This window comes from Myotis lucifugus, unplaced genomic scaffold (assembly GCF_000147115.1).
Source record: "Myotis lucifugus unplaced genomic scaffold, Myoluc2.0 scaffold_162, whole genome shotgun sequence".
Taxonomy (NCBI): Eukaryota; Metazoa; Chordata; class Mammalia; order Chiroptera; family Vespertilionidae; genus Myotis; species Myotis lucifugus.
The window spans coordinates 699,807-717,070 of record NW_005871210.1 but is presented as its reverse complement, the minus strand read 5'-3'; the positions used below and the strand labels follow the sequence as shown (position 1 = coordinate 717,070).

General features: G+C 38.7%; 2 pseudogenes; one reads left to right on the top strand and one right to left on the bottom strand.

Moving 5' to 3' along the window:
• Positions 1 to 11,647: 11,647 nt before the first annotated feature.
• Positions 11,648 to 12,929, top strand: LOC102435975 (annotated as a pseudogene).
• A 2,811-nt stretch (positions 12,930 to 15,740) lies between these two features.
• Positions 15,741 to 16,386, bottom strand: LOC102425996 (annotated as a pseudogene).
• Positions 16,387 to 17,264: the final 878 nt, after the last annotated feature.

The following is a 17,264-nucleotide window of genomic DNA, read 5'->3' as shown; positions in this document are numbered from 1 at the left end:
AGGGCAGAGTGTGTGGAAGAGAAGAAAAAAATCTCCAGAAATTATTTCCTAGGGGAAACGTTCCCTGACCCTAGGACTTGGTCTGTTATCTCTATTGTATAGAAATTGTTCTCATAACATGGTATTCTTTTCTTCAATGAGAGTTTGTAATTACTTCATTATTTTTATGATTAGTTGGTTAATGCCCTTTTCCCCACTAGTCCTTGAGCTCCATAATGCAGGCAATATGTCTATTTTGTTCAACATCATTCTCCTAACACCGGGCATACAATAGGTACTCAGGTAATATTTATTTCATGAATGACTGAAATAAATGAAATCCTCAGCCTATAAATCTGGGTGATGCTCTTTGTTTCTCCGAGATAAACATGCCAAGTTTGTTGGGTCTTTTTACCTCTTGGTCTCAGCTTTATCATCTGTAAAATGGGAATAACATCTACCTCAGAAGCATGTTTATGAGTATCAAAGGAGATCATATATGTTAAAGGACATTATCTGCCCAGCCAGCGTGGTTCAGTGGTTGAGTATTGACCTATGAACCAGGAAGTCATGGTTTGATTCCTAGTCAGAGCACATGCCTAGGTTGCAGGCTGGATCCCTGATGTGGGGCGTGCAGGAGGCAGCCAACCAATGATTCTCTCTCATCATTGATGTTTCATTTCTCTCTCCCTCTCCCTTCTCCCTTCCTCTCTGAAATAAATAAAAATACATTTTTTAAAAAGAACATTATCGCCCTAGCTGGTTTGGCTCAGTGGATAGAGCATCAGCCTGCGGATTGAAGGGTCCTGGGTTTGATTCTGGTCAAGGGCACATGCCAAGGTTGCAGGCTCAATCTCCAGTAGGGGCCATGCAGGAGACAGCTGATCAATGATTCTCTCATCATTGATGTTTCTATCGCTCTCTCTTTCTCTTCCTTCCTCTCTGAAATCAATAAAAAAATTTAAAAAGAACATTATCAACATAAAATGTTAAGCAAACAATAGTAATTATTACCAAAAAAAGTAAATTTGTACAAATTTCAACTTCTTTTTAATAAAACTCACTAATTAACTAAAAAGGAGAGCCATGCCCTAGTCCAGTGATGGCGAACCTTTTGAGCTCGGCGTGTCAGCACTAACTTAACTCTGGTTCTGTGTCACATATAGAAATTTGTTTATATTTGCAACCATAGTAAAACAAAGATTTATATTTTTGATATTTATTTTATATATTTAAATGCCATTTAACAAAGAAAAATCAACCAAAAAAATGAGTTCACGTGTCACCTCTGACACTCGTGTCATAGGTTCACCATCACTGCCCTAGCCGGTTTGGCTCAGTGGATAGAGCATCAGCCTGTGGACTGAAGGGTTCCAGGTTTGATTCTGGTCAAGGGCACATACCTGGGTTGTGGGCTTAATCCCCAGTGTAGGGCTGCAGGAGGCAGCCAATCAGTGATTTTCTATCTCTCTATCCCTCTCCCTTCCTCTCTGAAATCAATAAAAATATATTTAAAAAATAAAAAATGAAATAAAATATACAAAGGAAAGCCATGACCTGGTGATTGATTGCACAACAATGTGAATTTACTTAACACTAATGAGTTGTACACTTTAAAATGGTTAAGATAGTAGGTCTGGCCAGGTAACTCAGTTGGTTGAAACATCGTCCTGGTGCACCAGGGTTGTGGTTGGGTCACATGCGAGGGTTAACCAGTGAGTGCATGGATGAGTAGAACAGCAAGTAGATTCATTCTCTCTCTCTCTCTCTCTCTCTCTCTCTCTCTCTCTCTCTTTCAAATCAATAAATAAACTTTTAAAAATGGTTAAGCCTGGTCGGCATGGCTCAGTGATTGAGCGTTGACCTATGAACCAGGAGGTCATGGTTTGATTCCCGGTCAGGGCACATACCTGGGTTGTAGGTTCGATCCCCAGTGTGGGGCGTGCAGGAGGCAGTCGATCATTTTTCTTTCTCATCATTGATGTTTCTATCTCTCTCTCCTTCTACTCAGAAATCAGTAAAATATATTTTAAAAATAACTTAAAAATAGTTAAGATTGTAAATGTTATGTTATATATATTTTACCACAATTTAAACATTTTTTAAAAATGAAAGCCATGAAATGGAAATATAGTTTTAAGTAGGACATATAAAGAGTTAATGTGCATACTACATAAAAAGCTTATTCCTAGTCCCATCTCTCTGACCCTTGGTAAGTGGCTAAGGACACAGATAGGCTCATCTTATAATTCCAGTGTCCCCAAATCTACCTCTCATTAGCTGCCAGAAAGGTCTTTCTAAAACACAAATTAGCTCATGTCATTCCTCTTTAAGAACAATGACAACGAAAAACTTCAGGACAAAGGTCAGGCTCCTGAAGTTAGCCCTGACCCATTATCCATCATCCCTCAGCCCCTGCATTCCACATTTTAGCTATAATGAAACAGTCACAATTATTCCCTCTCCCCAGACATTTTTTTTTTATCACCTGGACAAATCTTACCCATTATTCGGCCCAAGGTCTAAAGTCACTTGCCCTGCAAAAACTTAATCTATTTTGGAGACCAACCCCTTCCTACTTTGTCTTCAACCCACAGGACTGCCCAAACTGCCTGCCAATATTGTGCTTCTACCAATTGAGTACAGTTAGTCATTTATTTTCTATACTATCTTGGCTCCCCCACCCTATCTTATCTCCAATAGTCCTTTTTGTTAGGCCACTCTTCTTGAGGGAAGCACACAGGACTTGGCACATAGTGGGCACTCAAAAGATGTCTGTTGCTTTGAATTGAATAGGCACCTAAGAGGAAATACAAACAATAAACATATATAGTTTTTAAAGACTCAACTTCCTTGGTAATTAGGGAAATGCAAATTAAAGACTGTCTGTATAGTATGGTCCCAATTAACAGTCATTAAACTGTGTAAAAATTAAATATCCAACGCTGGTCAAAGCTTTGGGAACCAGATACATTCACACCTGGCTAGTGGCCAGATAAACTGGCATAATCCTTCAAGAAGCACACTTAAGTAATACTTAGCAAGAACCAGTGGATATCCTTTGGCCTGGTCTCTCACCTAGGAATTAAAAACCCAGGGAAATAGGCCAAAATAAAATCTGTATGTAAGTCAGTGTGACTTAAAATCATAGAAACCCACCAATAAATGATTAAATTATTAAATACTAATATTACAAAAGTTTTCAGATACCATAACATGAAGAAACATGAAACTATGTTTATAAAATAATGTGAAAGAAAAACAATATTGAAAACTGTATCTTTTCCATTACCTCAGTTATCTAACAGTGATGATGTCCTGAAGTTTAAAGAAACACTAAAATGTGAGATAATTTGATAGGGTAAGTGAGCTTGAAGATATATCAATGAAAACTTTTCAAGATGAAATTCAAAGGAAAAAATAATGAAAAACAAAAGAAACAGGATATGTGGGGAGGGAATAGGAAAGGTATAATAATATTCATATAACAGGAATACTAGAAAGAGAGAAAAGAGAATAAATATTTGAGGTAATAATGGCTGAGAACTTTCCAAAATTAATAACAGAGACAAACCACAGATCCAGGAAGATCAAAGAACACCACATAGGGTGAATACCAAAAATTCTACATTTGAGTATATCATATTCAAACCACAGGAAACCCAAGACAAAACACATATTGAAAGAAGCAACAGAAAAAAATAAACCACCTCACATACAGAGGAACAATGATAAGAATTACATTGAGCCCTGACCGGTTTGGCTCAGTGGATAGAGCATCAGCCTGCGGACTGAAGGGTCCCAGGTTCGATTCCGGTCAAGGGCATGTACCTTGGTTGCAGGCACATCCCCAGTAGGGAGTGTGCAGGAAGCAGCTGAATCGTTGTTTCTCTCTCTTCGATGTTTCTAACTCTCTATCCCTCTCCTTCTCTCTTCCTCTCTGTAAAAAAAAAAAATCAAAAAAATCAAAATATATTTTTTAAAAAAAGGATTACATTGAACTTCTCTTTAGAAACTATGCAAGCAAGAAGAGTGTTGAAATATTTTAAGTTTTGAAAGAAAAAAATCCATCAACCTAAAAATCTGTATACAGAAAAATTAAAAGTGGGGGAGAAATGAAGACTATTCCAGAAAAAAAAAAAAAAACCTAAGGGAATTTGTTGTCAGAAAAAAACCACTATTGTGTGATTTCACTTACTTAAAATATCTAGAATAGGCAAATTCAGAGACAGAAAGTAGACTAGAGGTTACCAGGGGCTGGGGAGAGGGGGTAATGGAAAGTTATTGCTTAGTAGGTACAGAATTTCTGTTTGGGGTAATGAAAATGTTTTGGAAATAGTGATTATGGTTGTATAACATTGAGAATGTAATTAATGACCCTGAATTGTACACTTAAAATAGTTAAAATGACTATTTTTTATGTCATATATATTTTACCACAATTTTTAAAAATTAACATATCAAAATCCATTGGATTATACACAGAGGCCAAGGAATGTGGGGAGGGAATTGACTTCACAGTGTCATGAGGGAATTTTTTTCTAACTCTGTCAGCCAAAAAGATCTAGGATCCATGTCCAATCCAATACCAATGAGCATCTCTAGCACCCAACTGGTTTTTTTTAAAACATATTTTTATTGATTTCAGAGAGAAAGGGAGATGGAGAAAGAGAAAACATTGATGATGAGAGAGAACCATTCATCAGCTACCTCCTGCACACCTCCCTCTGGGGATCAAGCCAAAATCCAAATCCTAACTGGAATTGAACCTTGACCTCCTAGTTCATAGGTCGATGATCAACCACTGAGCAACACTGGCCAGGCCAGGCTGTTGTTTTAAATATAATTTCCTGATAAAGGTAACCTGAACTCCTTGGGGATGGCTGATTCCAGGTCTGGGCCAGACACTGTAGAAGATGAGCCTAAAAATATCTTGTTACATCAGGAAGCAAAGAAGTTAATTGATGTGTCAAAAGGACTCAGGAGCTAACCTAAATAAACACACTCTGGCCAAAAATTCTACCATTTGTGCAGCAATAAGAGTAGTGGTTGCAATGGATTGAAACCAAATTGGATTAAATCGCTTATTTATAATGATACTATAAAATCCATTTTATTGGTCACTTTTTAAAAATATATTTTGATTTTTACAGAGAAGAAGGGAGAGGGATAGAGAGTTAGAAACTTCGATCAGCTGCTTCCTGCTCACTCCCTACTGGGTGTGTGCCCGCAATCAAGGTACATGCCCTTGACCGGAATCGAACCTGGGACCCTTGAGTCCGCAGGCCAACGCTCTATCCATTGAGCCAAACTAGTTAGAGCTATTGGTCACTTTTGAAAGATGGTAAGGAGTCAACTCATATTTTGAAAAGTGAAAAAGAAAGAAGAATCAATATTTGTTATGCTTTTTCTATACTAACTGAATATCTCAGGGTGACTAAATAGGTGATGAGAGGAAGTTTCTCCTTAGAGAAGTATTCCAACTAATACACAGTCGAAATGATAGAATGTAAAACAGTAGAAATTAAAACATCACCAGTTACAACTGCTAATGAATTAATGGATCTAGGAAAAAAATCTCAATAGCTGATAACACTGAAGAAAAATAAAAGAGACAAGAAAATTATGTTCCTTCTGATAGGACCATGCAACATCATGTATAAAGTAGTCTTGCTTCATAAAAAAATAAAATCTGCCTGGCTGGTGTGGCTCAGTGGTTGCGCATCGACCTATGAACAAGGAGGTCATGGTTCAGTTCCCCGGTCATGGCATATGCCCAGGTTGTGGGCTCGATCTCCAGGAAGGAGTGAGCAGAAGGCAGCCAATCAATGATTCTCTTTCATCATTGATGTTTCTATCTCTCCCTCTCCCTTCCTCTCTGAAATCAATAAAAAAAATATGTTTTAAAAAATCAAATCTGAATCTAACCAAGCCTTTAGTTGTAACTATCAGTTTAAAGCAAATAAAAAGGAAAGAGAAACATTTTAAATGATACTATGGGGATGCAATCAGCAAAATCTGTACTTTACTGTGGGAAACTCAGTAAAACAAATGACTGAACAGACATATACATATACATGCACAGATATATTGTTTTTCTTCCTTTTTATTGAATTTATTGGGGTGACACTGGCTAACAAAATTATACAGGTTTCAGGACAATTCTACAACACATCATCTGTACACTTTATTGTGTGTTCACCACCCCAGGTCAAGTCTCTGTCCATAGCTATTTAACCCCCCATACCCTCTTTCACATCCCTCCACCTCCCCTCACCCAGATAATGACCATTCTGTTGCCTGGGTCCATGAGTTTTTTTCTCCTTTTTGCTCAATCCCTCCACACTGCCCCATCTAGCCCCCCACATATATATTGCTACACTTGATCTTAGCCAAAAGGCCGAGAAGCGATTATATTGCTTATGTTACATTTAAGCTTTTAGAATTTTTAAATTTTTATGTAGAGAAATATATCAGTAATTTTTTTATTGCTTTTCAATTTTACTATTTATTATTTTACTATTTACCTATTCCAAATTTACAAAAAATCACGTATAGTTCTTCTAATATATTTATACTTTAAGTATTCTAATATATCTTAATTCTGCTAATACATAATATATTAGAATACTTCTAATATATTTATAATTCCAATATTTCCTGAATTCATATTTATAAATGGGATAGAGTATTTATTTTAAAATATTTTATAGTCAAGTCCCATTATAATATATTAACTCATTGTAACTTTAAAATGCCATTTTATTGTAAACTAAATATCCATAGCCACATAAACCTCTTTCTAGATTCTGTGTATGATTTATCTGGGAGGTTTCTGTGTATGAAAATAAAATAGGTTTAAATTACTATAGCTTTAGAGGTAGTTTTGATACCTAGTAGGACCCATTCCCCTTCATTGTTCTTTTTCAAATTTTCTTGGCTCTCCTTGCAAATTTTCCCTGCTAGATAAACTTTAGAATCAGTTCAATTCCATATAATATGCAACTTAGTTTTTCTCCCAGCTTTTTGTCTTGCATTTTTTAAATTTAAAGATAAATGGGGGGGGGGGGTAAATGGAAAGAATAGTAAAATGAACACTTATATACTATTTTCCAGATTCACCGATTGCTAACATTACATTTGCATTATTGCTCTTTTTGTCCAGCAATTACACTCCAACTGTTAAAAAAAATAAAGGCTCCCTAGCCAGTTTAGCTGAGTGGATAGAGCGTCACCTGTGGACCAAAGGATCCTGGGTTTGATTCTGGTCAAGGGCACTTACCGCAGTTGCAGGCTCCTCCCTGCCTGGGCCCTGGTCAGGGCGCGTGCAGGAAGCAACCAGTCCATGTGCTTCTCTCACATCGATGTTTCTCTCTGTCTTTCCCTCTCTCTTCCACTATCTCTAAAAATCAATGGGAAAATATCCTCAGGTGAGAATTAAAAAAAAAAAGATAAAGGCAAACTGGAACTCCAATACATTGTAAGTGAGATTGCAAATGGTATGGACACTTGGGAAACAGTTTGACAGTGTCTTATAAAGTAAACCATACACCTACCTTATGATCCAGCAATCCCACTCTTAGTATTTACCAGCAATCCCACTCTTAGTATTTACCCAAGAACAAATGTGAATATATACACCAAGACTGATAATCAAATAGCATTTTCCATAATAAGCACAAACTGGAACAAACCAAATAGTTATTAACTGATAACTGATTTCAAAATTTCTTTATTATGTAATACTACTCTGCAATAAAAAGAAATGAGCTGTTAATATGTGAAACAACATGGATAAATCTCAAAAACATTATGCTAAAGGAAAGAAGTCAAATGCAAAAGACTACGTATTGTATGATGCCATCTAAAAAAACACACACCAGAACTATACTGGCAGAAAGCCTCAAATTTGATGAAATGGGTTGTACCAGTTACATGAACATATTGCTATTTTTTAAATATAACGACAACAACTAACATTTACTGAGTTTACTATGTGCCAGGCATTGGCTAAGAGCTTAATAATAAATAACTTCAGGCATATAGAAGTTAAGTAATGGGTCTGAGATCATACAGCTGGCTGACTGTCTAAAGGCTGTCTGGATCCTTACAGCATGGACAGGAATAAGATTAAGTGGATGAGTGCTTCTTGTGGGAGTAGAGTAAGAGGAACAAGAAAGAAAGAGAGTTTATGGTATTGGCACAGCCACCCAAGGGGCCTTGGTCTGAAACGTTGGGATGAAACAACCTGCAGGCCACAGAGAACTGGTCCAGGGGACCAAGACCTAAGATTGTATTGTGGGAGTTACACTTCAGAGTTCTTCATATTGAATCAAAGGGAAATAAGCCAGGCAGCACATTAAGGATTTCCTGTCTGACCCAGGATAACTTGAAGTGTGTGGGTGACACCTCAAACTCAGATGCTCCTCCACCTAGCAGGGATATAGGTTTTTTTTGTTTTTTTTTTTGTTTTTTTAATATATTTTATTGATTCTTAACAGAGAGGAAGGGAGAGGGATAGAGAGTTAGAAACATCGATGAGAGAGAAACATCAATCAGCTGCCTCCTGCACACCCCCTACTGGGGATGTGCCCACAACCAAGGTACATGCCCTTGACCGGAATCGATCCTGGGACCCTTCAGTCCGCAGGCCAATGCTCTATCCACTGAGCCAAACCGCTTAGGGCAGGGATATAGGCTTTATGTGTGCCGGTCAGCAGCTGGAAGAGCCTGGTGGAAGAAAGGTATTCAGGGCAAAGAGGGGAAGTGAGGAAATAGTTGGAGGGCATAAATGGTGTAGGGTCTGTGATGGAGAAATCTCCCTCTTCTTGTCCTGTGTATGGTTTCAGGGATGTAATAAGCACAAGAGGGCAGCTGCTGGATGTAACAGGGTGTTGCTTCATTAACCCTGAAGCCTGAATATCTCCACAAACTGCAATTCCCAATTATCTCCAGATCACCTGGTTGGGAGACAGCCATTGCAAGCCAGTGTCTGAATCTTGACACTTTACCCAATTTATTAGACACTTTTCCTACTATCATTTCTAAAAACTCTATTTTCACTGCTTCCTTGGGACACCCCACTCTTCTGATCCCTCTGTGGAAACCAACCAACCCCCTCCAGTTTCTCTCCTGCAAATCTGAGAGCTTGAAGAAGAGTAAATTCTGTCCACAGGCAAGGCAATAGATGGATGAGTACATTGAGTAGCTTGTCCCAATCACTTTGGAACTTGATACTATAGCCAGAATATAATTAATTGGTATGAGTCTAAATCTTGTGTTCTTGGTGTTTGTTTTTTCTAGACTGTGTATCCTGTCTTACTCAATTTATGAGAACTTTTCTTATAGCCAAGGGCCATATCTGTCAAACCATCCAATTTATCAAAACCTCAAGGCTCTACCTCCAAATATATCTATTGCTCTCTCTACTACATTCACCCCCATCTAAGGCAGGAAACTGATAGCACACTTAAATTGGGTAATCCTAGGAATTTTTAATACAGGAACCATTAAAGTAATAAACTGGTGTAGGGAAATACAAGTGCATTAGTGGTGACCACTATGGCCCTAAAAGGAATGGGAATCATTATTAGAAATCAGAGACAAAGAGAGCTTTGTGGAGAGGGCTGTGACCTTTCATCAAGAGATATAGGTGCCAAAGCAACCCTACAGATTGGGAGCCAGGGAATACCCTGACCTCAGTCTCCTCATACCATTTGATCTCTTGCCTACATTGGCCAGTGTTCCACATTGGTCAAGTTCAACCAGAAAAAGCCAGAGGGTTCAATCAACACAGGTCAGATTCCTGGAACACAGAGAAGGTTAAACAGGATTATGGCAGTCATCTCAACCTACAGTCTGATCTCTTCACAGCTGCCAAGCAGTCTTTTTTTTTTTAATTATCATGAAATAGATATGACATAAAATTTGCCATTTTCACCATTTTAAAAATATATTTTTATTGATTTCAGAGAGGAAGGGAGAGGGAGAGAGAGATAGAAACATCAATGATGAGAGTCATTGATCAGCTGCCTCCTGCATGCCCCCTACTGGGGATCAAGCCTGAAACCCGGGCATGTGCCCTTGACCGGAATTGAACCCAGGACTCTTCAGTCCACAGGCTGATGCTCTATCCACTAAGCCAAACTGGCTGGGGCCATTTTCACCATTTTAAGTGTACAATTCAGTGGCATTAATTACATTTACAATGTTCTGCAACCATTACCACTATCTATTTCCAAACCTTTTTTCATAACCCCAAACAGAAACTTTGTACCCATGAAGCAATAATTTTTCATTTCTCCCAACCCCAAGCCCTGATAATCTCTAATCTGCTTTTCATCTCTATGAGTTTGCCTATCCTAGAAATTGCATATAAGTGAAATCATGCAATATTTATCTGTTTGTATCTGGCTTCTTTCACATAGCATAATGTTTTACAAGGTTCATCTATGTTGTAGCATGTATCAGAACTTCATTTCTTTGTATGGTGACTAATATTCCATTGTATCCATATAATACACTTGTTTATCCATTCATCTGCTGATGGACACTTTGGTTGTTTCTACCTTTTGGCTAGAATAATGCTGCAATGAGCATTAGCATTCAAGTATTTGTTTGAGTCCCTATTTTTAATTATTTGGGGTATATATGTAAGACTAAAACATCTGGGTTATATAGCAATTCTATGTTTAACTTTTTAAAAATATATTTTATTGATTTTTTTACAGAGAGGAAGGGAGAGGGATAGAGAGTTAGAAACATCGATGAGAGAGAAACATCGATCAGCTGCTTCTTGCACACCTCCTACTGGAAATGTGTCAGCAACCAAGTTATATGCCCTTGACCAGACTCGAACCTGGGACCTTTCAGTCCGCAGGCCAATGCTCTATCCACTGAGCCAAACCAGTTAGGGCTATTTTCCTCTTTAAAACTCTTTAATGCTTCTCAATTTCAAAACTTATTATATGTTTTATATTATAAAGTTACAGTAATCAAGATAGTGTGGTACTGGCATAAGAATAGAGATAGATCAATAAAATAGAATTGAGAGCCAGACAGAAAACACACATTTATGGGCAATTGATTTCAGACAAGAGTCCAAAGATAATTCAATGGAAAAAGAATAGTCTTTTCAATAAATAGTGCTGGGACATTTGGATATCCACACACAAAAGAATGAAATTGGACAACTTATTTACACTTATACAAACATAAAGTTAATTCAATATGGACCATAGGCCTAAATGCATAAAGAGCTAAAAGCATGAAGCTCTTAGAAGAAAATATAGGAGTAAATCTCTGTGATGGTGGGTTAGGTAAAGCTTCTTAGATATGACACCAAAAGCATAACCAACCAACAAAAAATAGATAAATTAGACTTTAAATTAAGAACTTTTGTGCTTTGAAGGACACCATCAAGAAAGTAAAAAGATAATGCAGCCCTAGCCGGCTTGGTTCAGTGGATAGAGTGTCAGCCTGTGGACTGAAGGGTCCCAGGTTCAATTCTGGTCAAGGGCACAAGCCTGGGTTGCAGGCTTGATTCCCAGTGGGGGGTGTTCAGGAGGCAGCCAATCAATGATTCTCTCTCATCATTGATTTTCTATTTCCCTCTCCCTTCCTCTCTGAAATCAATAAAAAAATTTTAAGAGAATCGCTTTTTTGCAAATCATATATTTGATAATGGATTTGTATCAAGAATATATAAAGAATTCTCGTGCATCAACAGTAAAAAGACAACCCAGTATAAATGGGCTAAGGTTCTCCAAATTAGATGTACAATTGTCTGATAAGCACGTAAAGAAATGTTTAACATCGTTAGCCATCAAGGAAATACAAATCAAACCACAATGAGATAAGCACTTCACTTGCTCTAGGAAGGCTATAACAAAAAAAAGATAACCTCTTTCTGCTGCCTTCTTGGTTCTGTGTTACCACTCACTCCTCCCCACCCACAAAATGCCAGGTGAACCATCCCTCCATACATAAACCATCTCTCCATCAGAGCAGGAGTTGCCACAGCTCCAGGCTGACACAAGGTCTGGAACAGACTCTGAGAGTGATGAATCAGTACCAGAGCTGGAAGAACAAGATTCCACACAGGCAACAGACCAGCTGGCAGTAGCCACTGAAATCGGTGAAGAACCAGTCAGTAAAGCAAAACAGAGCCAGAATGTAAAGAAGGCATGGAAGGCTATGTCCAAACTGGGTCTTCCAAACAGGTTACAGGGATTACTAGGGTCACTACCCAGAAATCTAATATCCTCTTTGTCACCATAAAACAAGATGTCTACAAGATCCCAGCTTCAGATACCTACATAGTTTTTGGGGAAGCCAAGATCGAGAATTTATCTTACCAAGAACAGCTAGCAGCTGTTGAGAAATTCAAAGTTTAAGGTGAGTTGTCACAAACATTCAAGAAAACACACAGACTATATAGCTGTGCAAGAGGAGAGTAAAGAAGACAAGGTTGATGAAACAGGTATGAAATTTAAGAACATAAAATTGTTCATGTCACTAGCAAATGTGTCAAGAGCAAAGGTGGCCCTACCCAGTTTGGCTCAGTGGATAAAGCATTGGCCTGTGGACTAAAGGGTTCCGGGTTCAATTCCAGTCAAGAGCACCTGCCCGGGTTGCAGGCTCGATCCCCAGTGGGGGTTGTGCAGGAGGCAGCTGATCAATGAGTCTCTCTCATCATTGATGTTTCTATCTCTCTCTCCCTCTCCCTTTCTCTCTGAAATAAAAATATATATATTTGGGGGGGGGGGGAAGGAGCAAAGGCAGTCCAAGTCCTGAACAACAACACTAGTGACATTGTAAATGCTATTATGAAATAAACAATATAACCATCTAAAAAAGAGGATCCTTTTTTGGTGTTTCAAAAGGGTTACTTCAGCTTGGTTTGAAATTTGTACTGTTTCTGTCATTAATAAAGTTATGGCTTCTTGTGGTATGAAAAGAAAAATAACAAATGTTGATGAGAGTGTGCAGAAATTGGACCCCTTTGTTTTTCTTTTGATTTAACTAATAAAAGTCATGCAAATACTTTGTTTTTCTCCTTCTATTAAATTATAAGTTTCTTGAGTACTAGGACTGGGTCTTATATAAAATTTATCAATCACAAACTTTTAACAGATTTAAAACTAATATTCCTGTATGAAAATTAATCTCACCTAATCACATATGTATACATTTTGCAAGTAATTTGCCTTAGCAGAACCACCACAAACCTGTATTACTCAAGCTAGATGTATGTAAGTCTTTTCATTCCCTGGTAGTGGGAGTACAATATTCTAGAGGACATTGTAGCAATACAGTGAGCAGCTGCTTTCTTGCTACTGTAGAGCCAGAGTTCCAGGACAACTGTGGTTGACATATATCTGTCTCCAAGTAGCCTGTCACAGCACTTAAACCACTGGTATGAGCTGCATTGTCTATAGACTCACTCAGATCCAAGTAGGAGATTTTATCTTCCAGATTGAATGTCTGAAATACAGTTCACCGGCGAAGAACTTAGAGGAAGCTTGCGCAGCACAGAACTCAGAACTGTGATGACAAAAAGGTAGTCGGAACTTCTACCTCCGGACAACATCAAATAACAGGAACTAGATTTACCTTCTGCCAAGGATATGAAAAAGGACCAATCAGAAATTAAGCATACACTGACTGAAATAAAGAATAATATACAGAGATCCAACAGCAGACTAGAGGATCAAGTCAAAGATTTGAAATACAAAGAAGCAAAAAACACCCAACCAGAAAAGCAAAAGGAAAAAAGAATACAAAAATATGAAGATAGTGTAAGGAGCCTCTGGGTCAACTTCAAGCGTACCAACATCCGAATTATAGGGGTGCCAGAAGAAGAGAGAGGAAGATATTGAAAACCTATTTGAAGAAATAATGACAGAAAACTTCCCCTACCTGGTGAAAGAAATAGACATACAAGTCCAGGAAGCGCAGAGAACCCCAAACAAGAGGAATCCAAAGAGGACCACACCAAGACACATCATAATCAAAATGCCAAGGGCAAAAGATGAAGAGAGAATCTTAAAAGCAGCAAGAGAAAAACAGTTAGTTACCTACAAGGGAGTACCCATACAACTGTTGCTCATTTCTCAACAGAAACTCTGCAGGCCAGAAGGGAGTGGCAAGAAATATGCAAAGTGATGAATAGCAAGAACCTACAACCAAGATTACTCTACCCAGCAAAGCTATCATTTAGAATTGAAGGTCAGATAAAGAGCTTCACAGATAAGAAAAAGCTAAAGGAGTTCATCACCACCAAGCCAGTATTATATGAAATGCTGAAGGGTATTCTTTAAGAAGAGGAAGAAGAAGAAAAAGGTAAAGATAAAAATTATGAACAACAAAGTGACAGCAAATACATATCTATCAACAAGTGAATCTAAAAATCAAGTGAAGCCCTAACTGGTTTGGCTCGGTGGATAGAGTGTCGGTCTGTGGACTGAGGGGTCCTGGGTTCAATTCCGGTCAAGGGCATGTACCTTGGTTGCAGGCACATCCCCAGTAGGGGGTGTGCAGGAGGCAGCTGACCGATGTTTTTCTCTCATCGATGTTTCTAACTCTTTATCCCTCTCCCTTCCTCTCTGTAAAAAATCAATAAAATATATTTAAAACAAATAAAATAAAAAAAATCAAGTGAATAAAAAATCTGATGAACAGAATAAACTTGTTTAATAGAGTACAATCAGGAGCATAGAAAGGGAGTGGACTGACAATTCTCGGGGGGAAGGGGGTGTGGGGGGTGCGGGAAGAGACTACCCAAAAATCGTACATCTATGGACGAGGACACTGTGTGGGGAGGTAAGGGCATGGGTTGGGGTGGGAACTGGGTGGAGGGGAGATATGGGGGGGGGAAGAGGAACAACTGTAATAATCTGAACAATAAGGATTTATTTTTTAAAAAAGGTAATAACACATGAAGTGCTATATTATGTGGAGGTAGACTTAGACTTAAAAATGCATTTTATAAACTCCAGAACAACTAAAGAAATAAAGGTATAGCCCTAACCTGTTTGGCTCAGTGGATAGAGTGTTGGCCTGCAGACTGAAAGGTCCCAGGTTTGATTCCGGTCAAGGGCATGTACCTTGGTTGCGGGCACATCCCCAGTAGGAGGTGTGCAGGAGGCAGCTAATCGATGCTTCTCTCTCATCGATGTTTCTAACTCTCTATCCCTCTCCCTTCCTCTTTGTAAAAAATCAGTAAAATAAAAAAAAGAAATAAAGGTATAATCAATATGCCAATAGTGGAGACAAAATGAACCATGAAAAACATTTAATACAAAGGAAAGCAGGAAAAGAAGAAAAAAGGAACAAACTATGTATGCTGTTAGGGAGGTTCTAGACTTATCAGGGTGATCACTGCATAAGGTATCTAAATGTCTAATCACTTTGCTGTACACCTGAAACTAATATAATATTGTATGTCAACTGTTTAAAAAAATCATATTTTGCCCTGGCTGGGTAGCTCAGTTGGTTAGATATTCATCCCCATACGCTAAGGTTGCGGGTTCAGTCCCCTGTCAGGGCACATACAAGAAGCAACCAATGAAGGCATAAATAAGTGGAACAACAAAGCAATGTTTCTCCCTCTTTCTTTCTCTCCATTTCTCTAAAATCAATAAATAAATGAATAAAAATAATTTTAAAAATCATGTTTTTCTCCTTTGTTACTTGGTGATTATATCAAATGGATTTTTTCCCCCGAGTTCAGCTTTTTATTGAATGTGTTACAAAGAGTTTTAGCCCAAAAGACCAAAGCCTATGTCATCATCAGACTCCTCAGATTCTTCTGTCTTTCCTTCTACATTCCTCTCCTCAGCTGGGGCAGCAGGGGGAGAGGGCAGGACTTCCTGCTGGGGCAATGCCAGCTGCTGGGACAGGTTCACCAGCCCCTACATTGCAGAGGAGGCTCCCAATGTTGGCATTGGCCAAACGTTTTGCAAACAAGCCTGGCCAGAAAGGTTCAACACTTACACCAGCTGCTTTAATGAGGGCATTGATCTTATCCTCTGTCACTGTCACCTCTTGGTCAGGCAGGATAAAGGCCAAGTAGATGTAGGTGAGCTCCGAGATGGAAGCCATCATGTGGGCAAGTGCTGGGCGGGCACTGCCGGGAGCGGTGCTAGTTGCTGGATAAAGTGAGGATGTTAAACAGCTTGTGTCTTTTATAAGCACCATGGAAGTGGGTTTGCTTTTTTGTGTTTTTTTTTTTATGTACAGTCTGATAGTCTTTTTTATTGAAATGCTTAGACCATTTACATTTAATGTAACTACTGATTTTATAGATGGGCTTAAAACTACCACTTTACTATTTTCTATTTTTTCCACCTGTTCTTTGTTCCTCCTTTCTCATTTCCTTTTGGATTAATAAAGTAATTTTCACTCCACGTTTTTCCTCCTGTTTGGCTTTTTAGTTGTACTTTATTTTATTTTAAATATTTTTATTGATTTCAGAGAGGAGGGGAGAGGGAGTGAGAGATAGAAACATCAACACTGAGAGAGAATCATTGATTGGCTGCTTCCTGCACGCCCCCTACGAGGCATTGAGCCCACAGCCCGGGCATGTGCCCTTGACCAGAATCGAACCCTGGACCCTACAGTCTGCGGGCCAACGCTCTATCCACTGAGCCAATCGGCTAGGGCTGTACTTTCTTTTATTATGCGTCTAGTGATTACTTCAAAGATTATAATATGCGTCATTACAACAGCTTACCTGCATTTATCCCACTTCAATAGTCAATGTTGCCTGGCCGGTTTGGCTCAGTGGTTTAAGCATCAACCTATGGCCTTAACCAGTTTGGCTCAGTGGATAGAGTGTCAGCCTGTGGACTGAGAGGTCCCAGGTTCGATTCCGGTCAACGGCATGTACCTTGGTTGCGGGCACATTCCCAGTAGGAGGTGTGCAGGAGGTAGCTGATCGATGTTTCTCTCTCATGGATGTTTCTAACTCTCTATTCCTCTCCCTTCCTCTCTGTAAAAAATCAATAAAATATATTTTTACTGGTGCAGCCACTGTGGAGAACAGTATGGAGTTTCCTCAAAAAACTAAAAATGGAACTCCCATTTGACCCAGTGATCCCACTTCTAGGAATATATCCCAAGAAACTAGAAACACCAATTAGAAAGGATATGTGCACCCCTATGTTCATAGCAGCACAATTCACCATAGCTAAGATTTGGAAACAGCCTAAGTGCCCATCAGTAGATGAGTGGATTAAAAAACTGTAGTACATCTACACAATGGAATACTACACTGCAGTAAA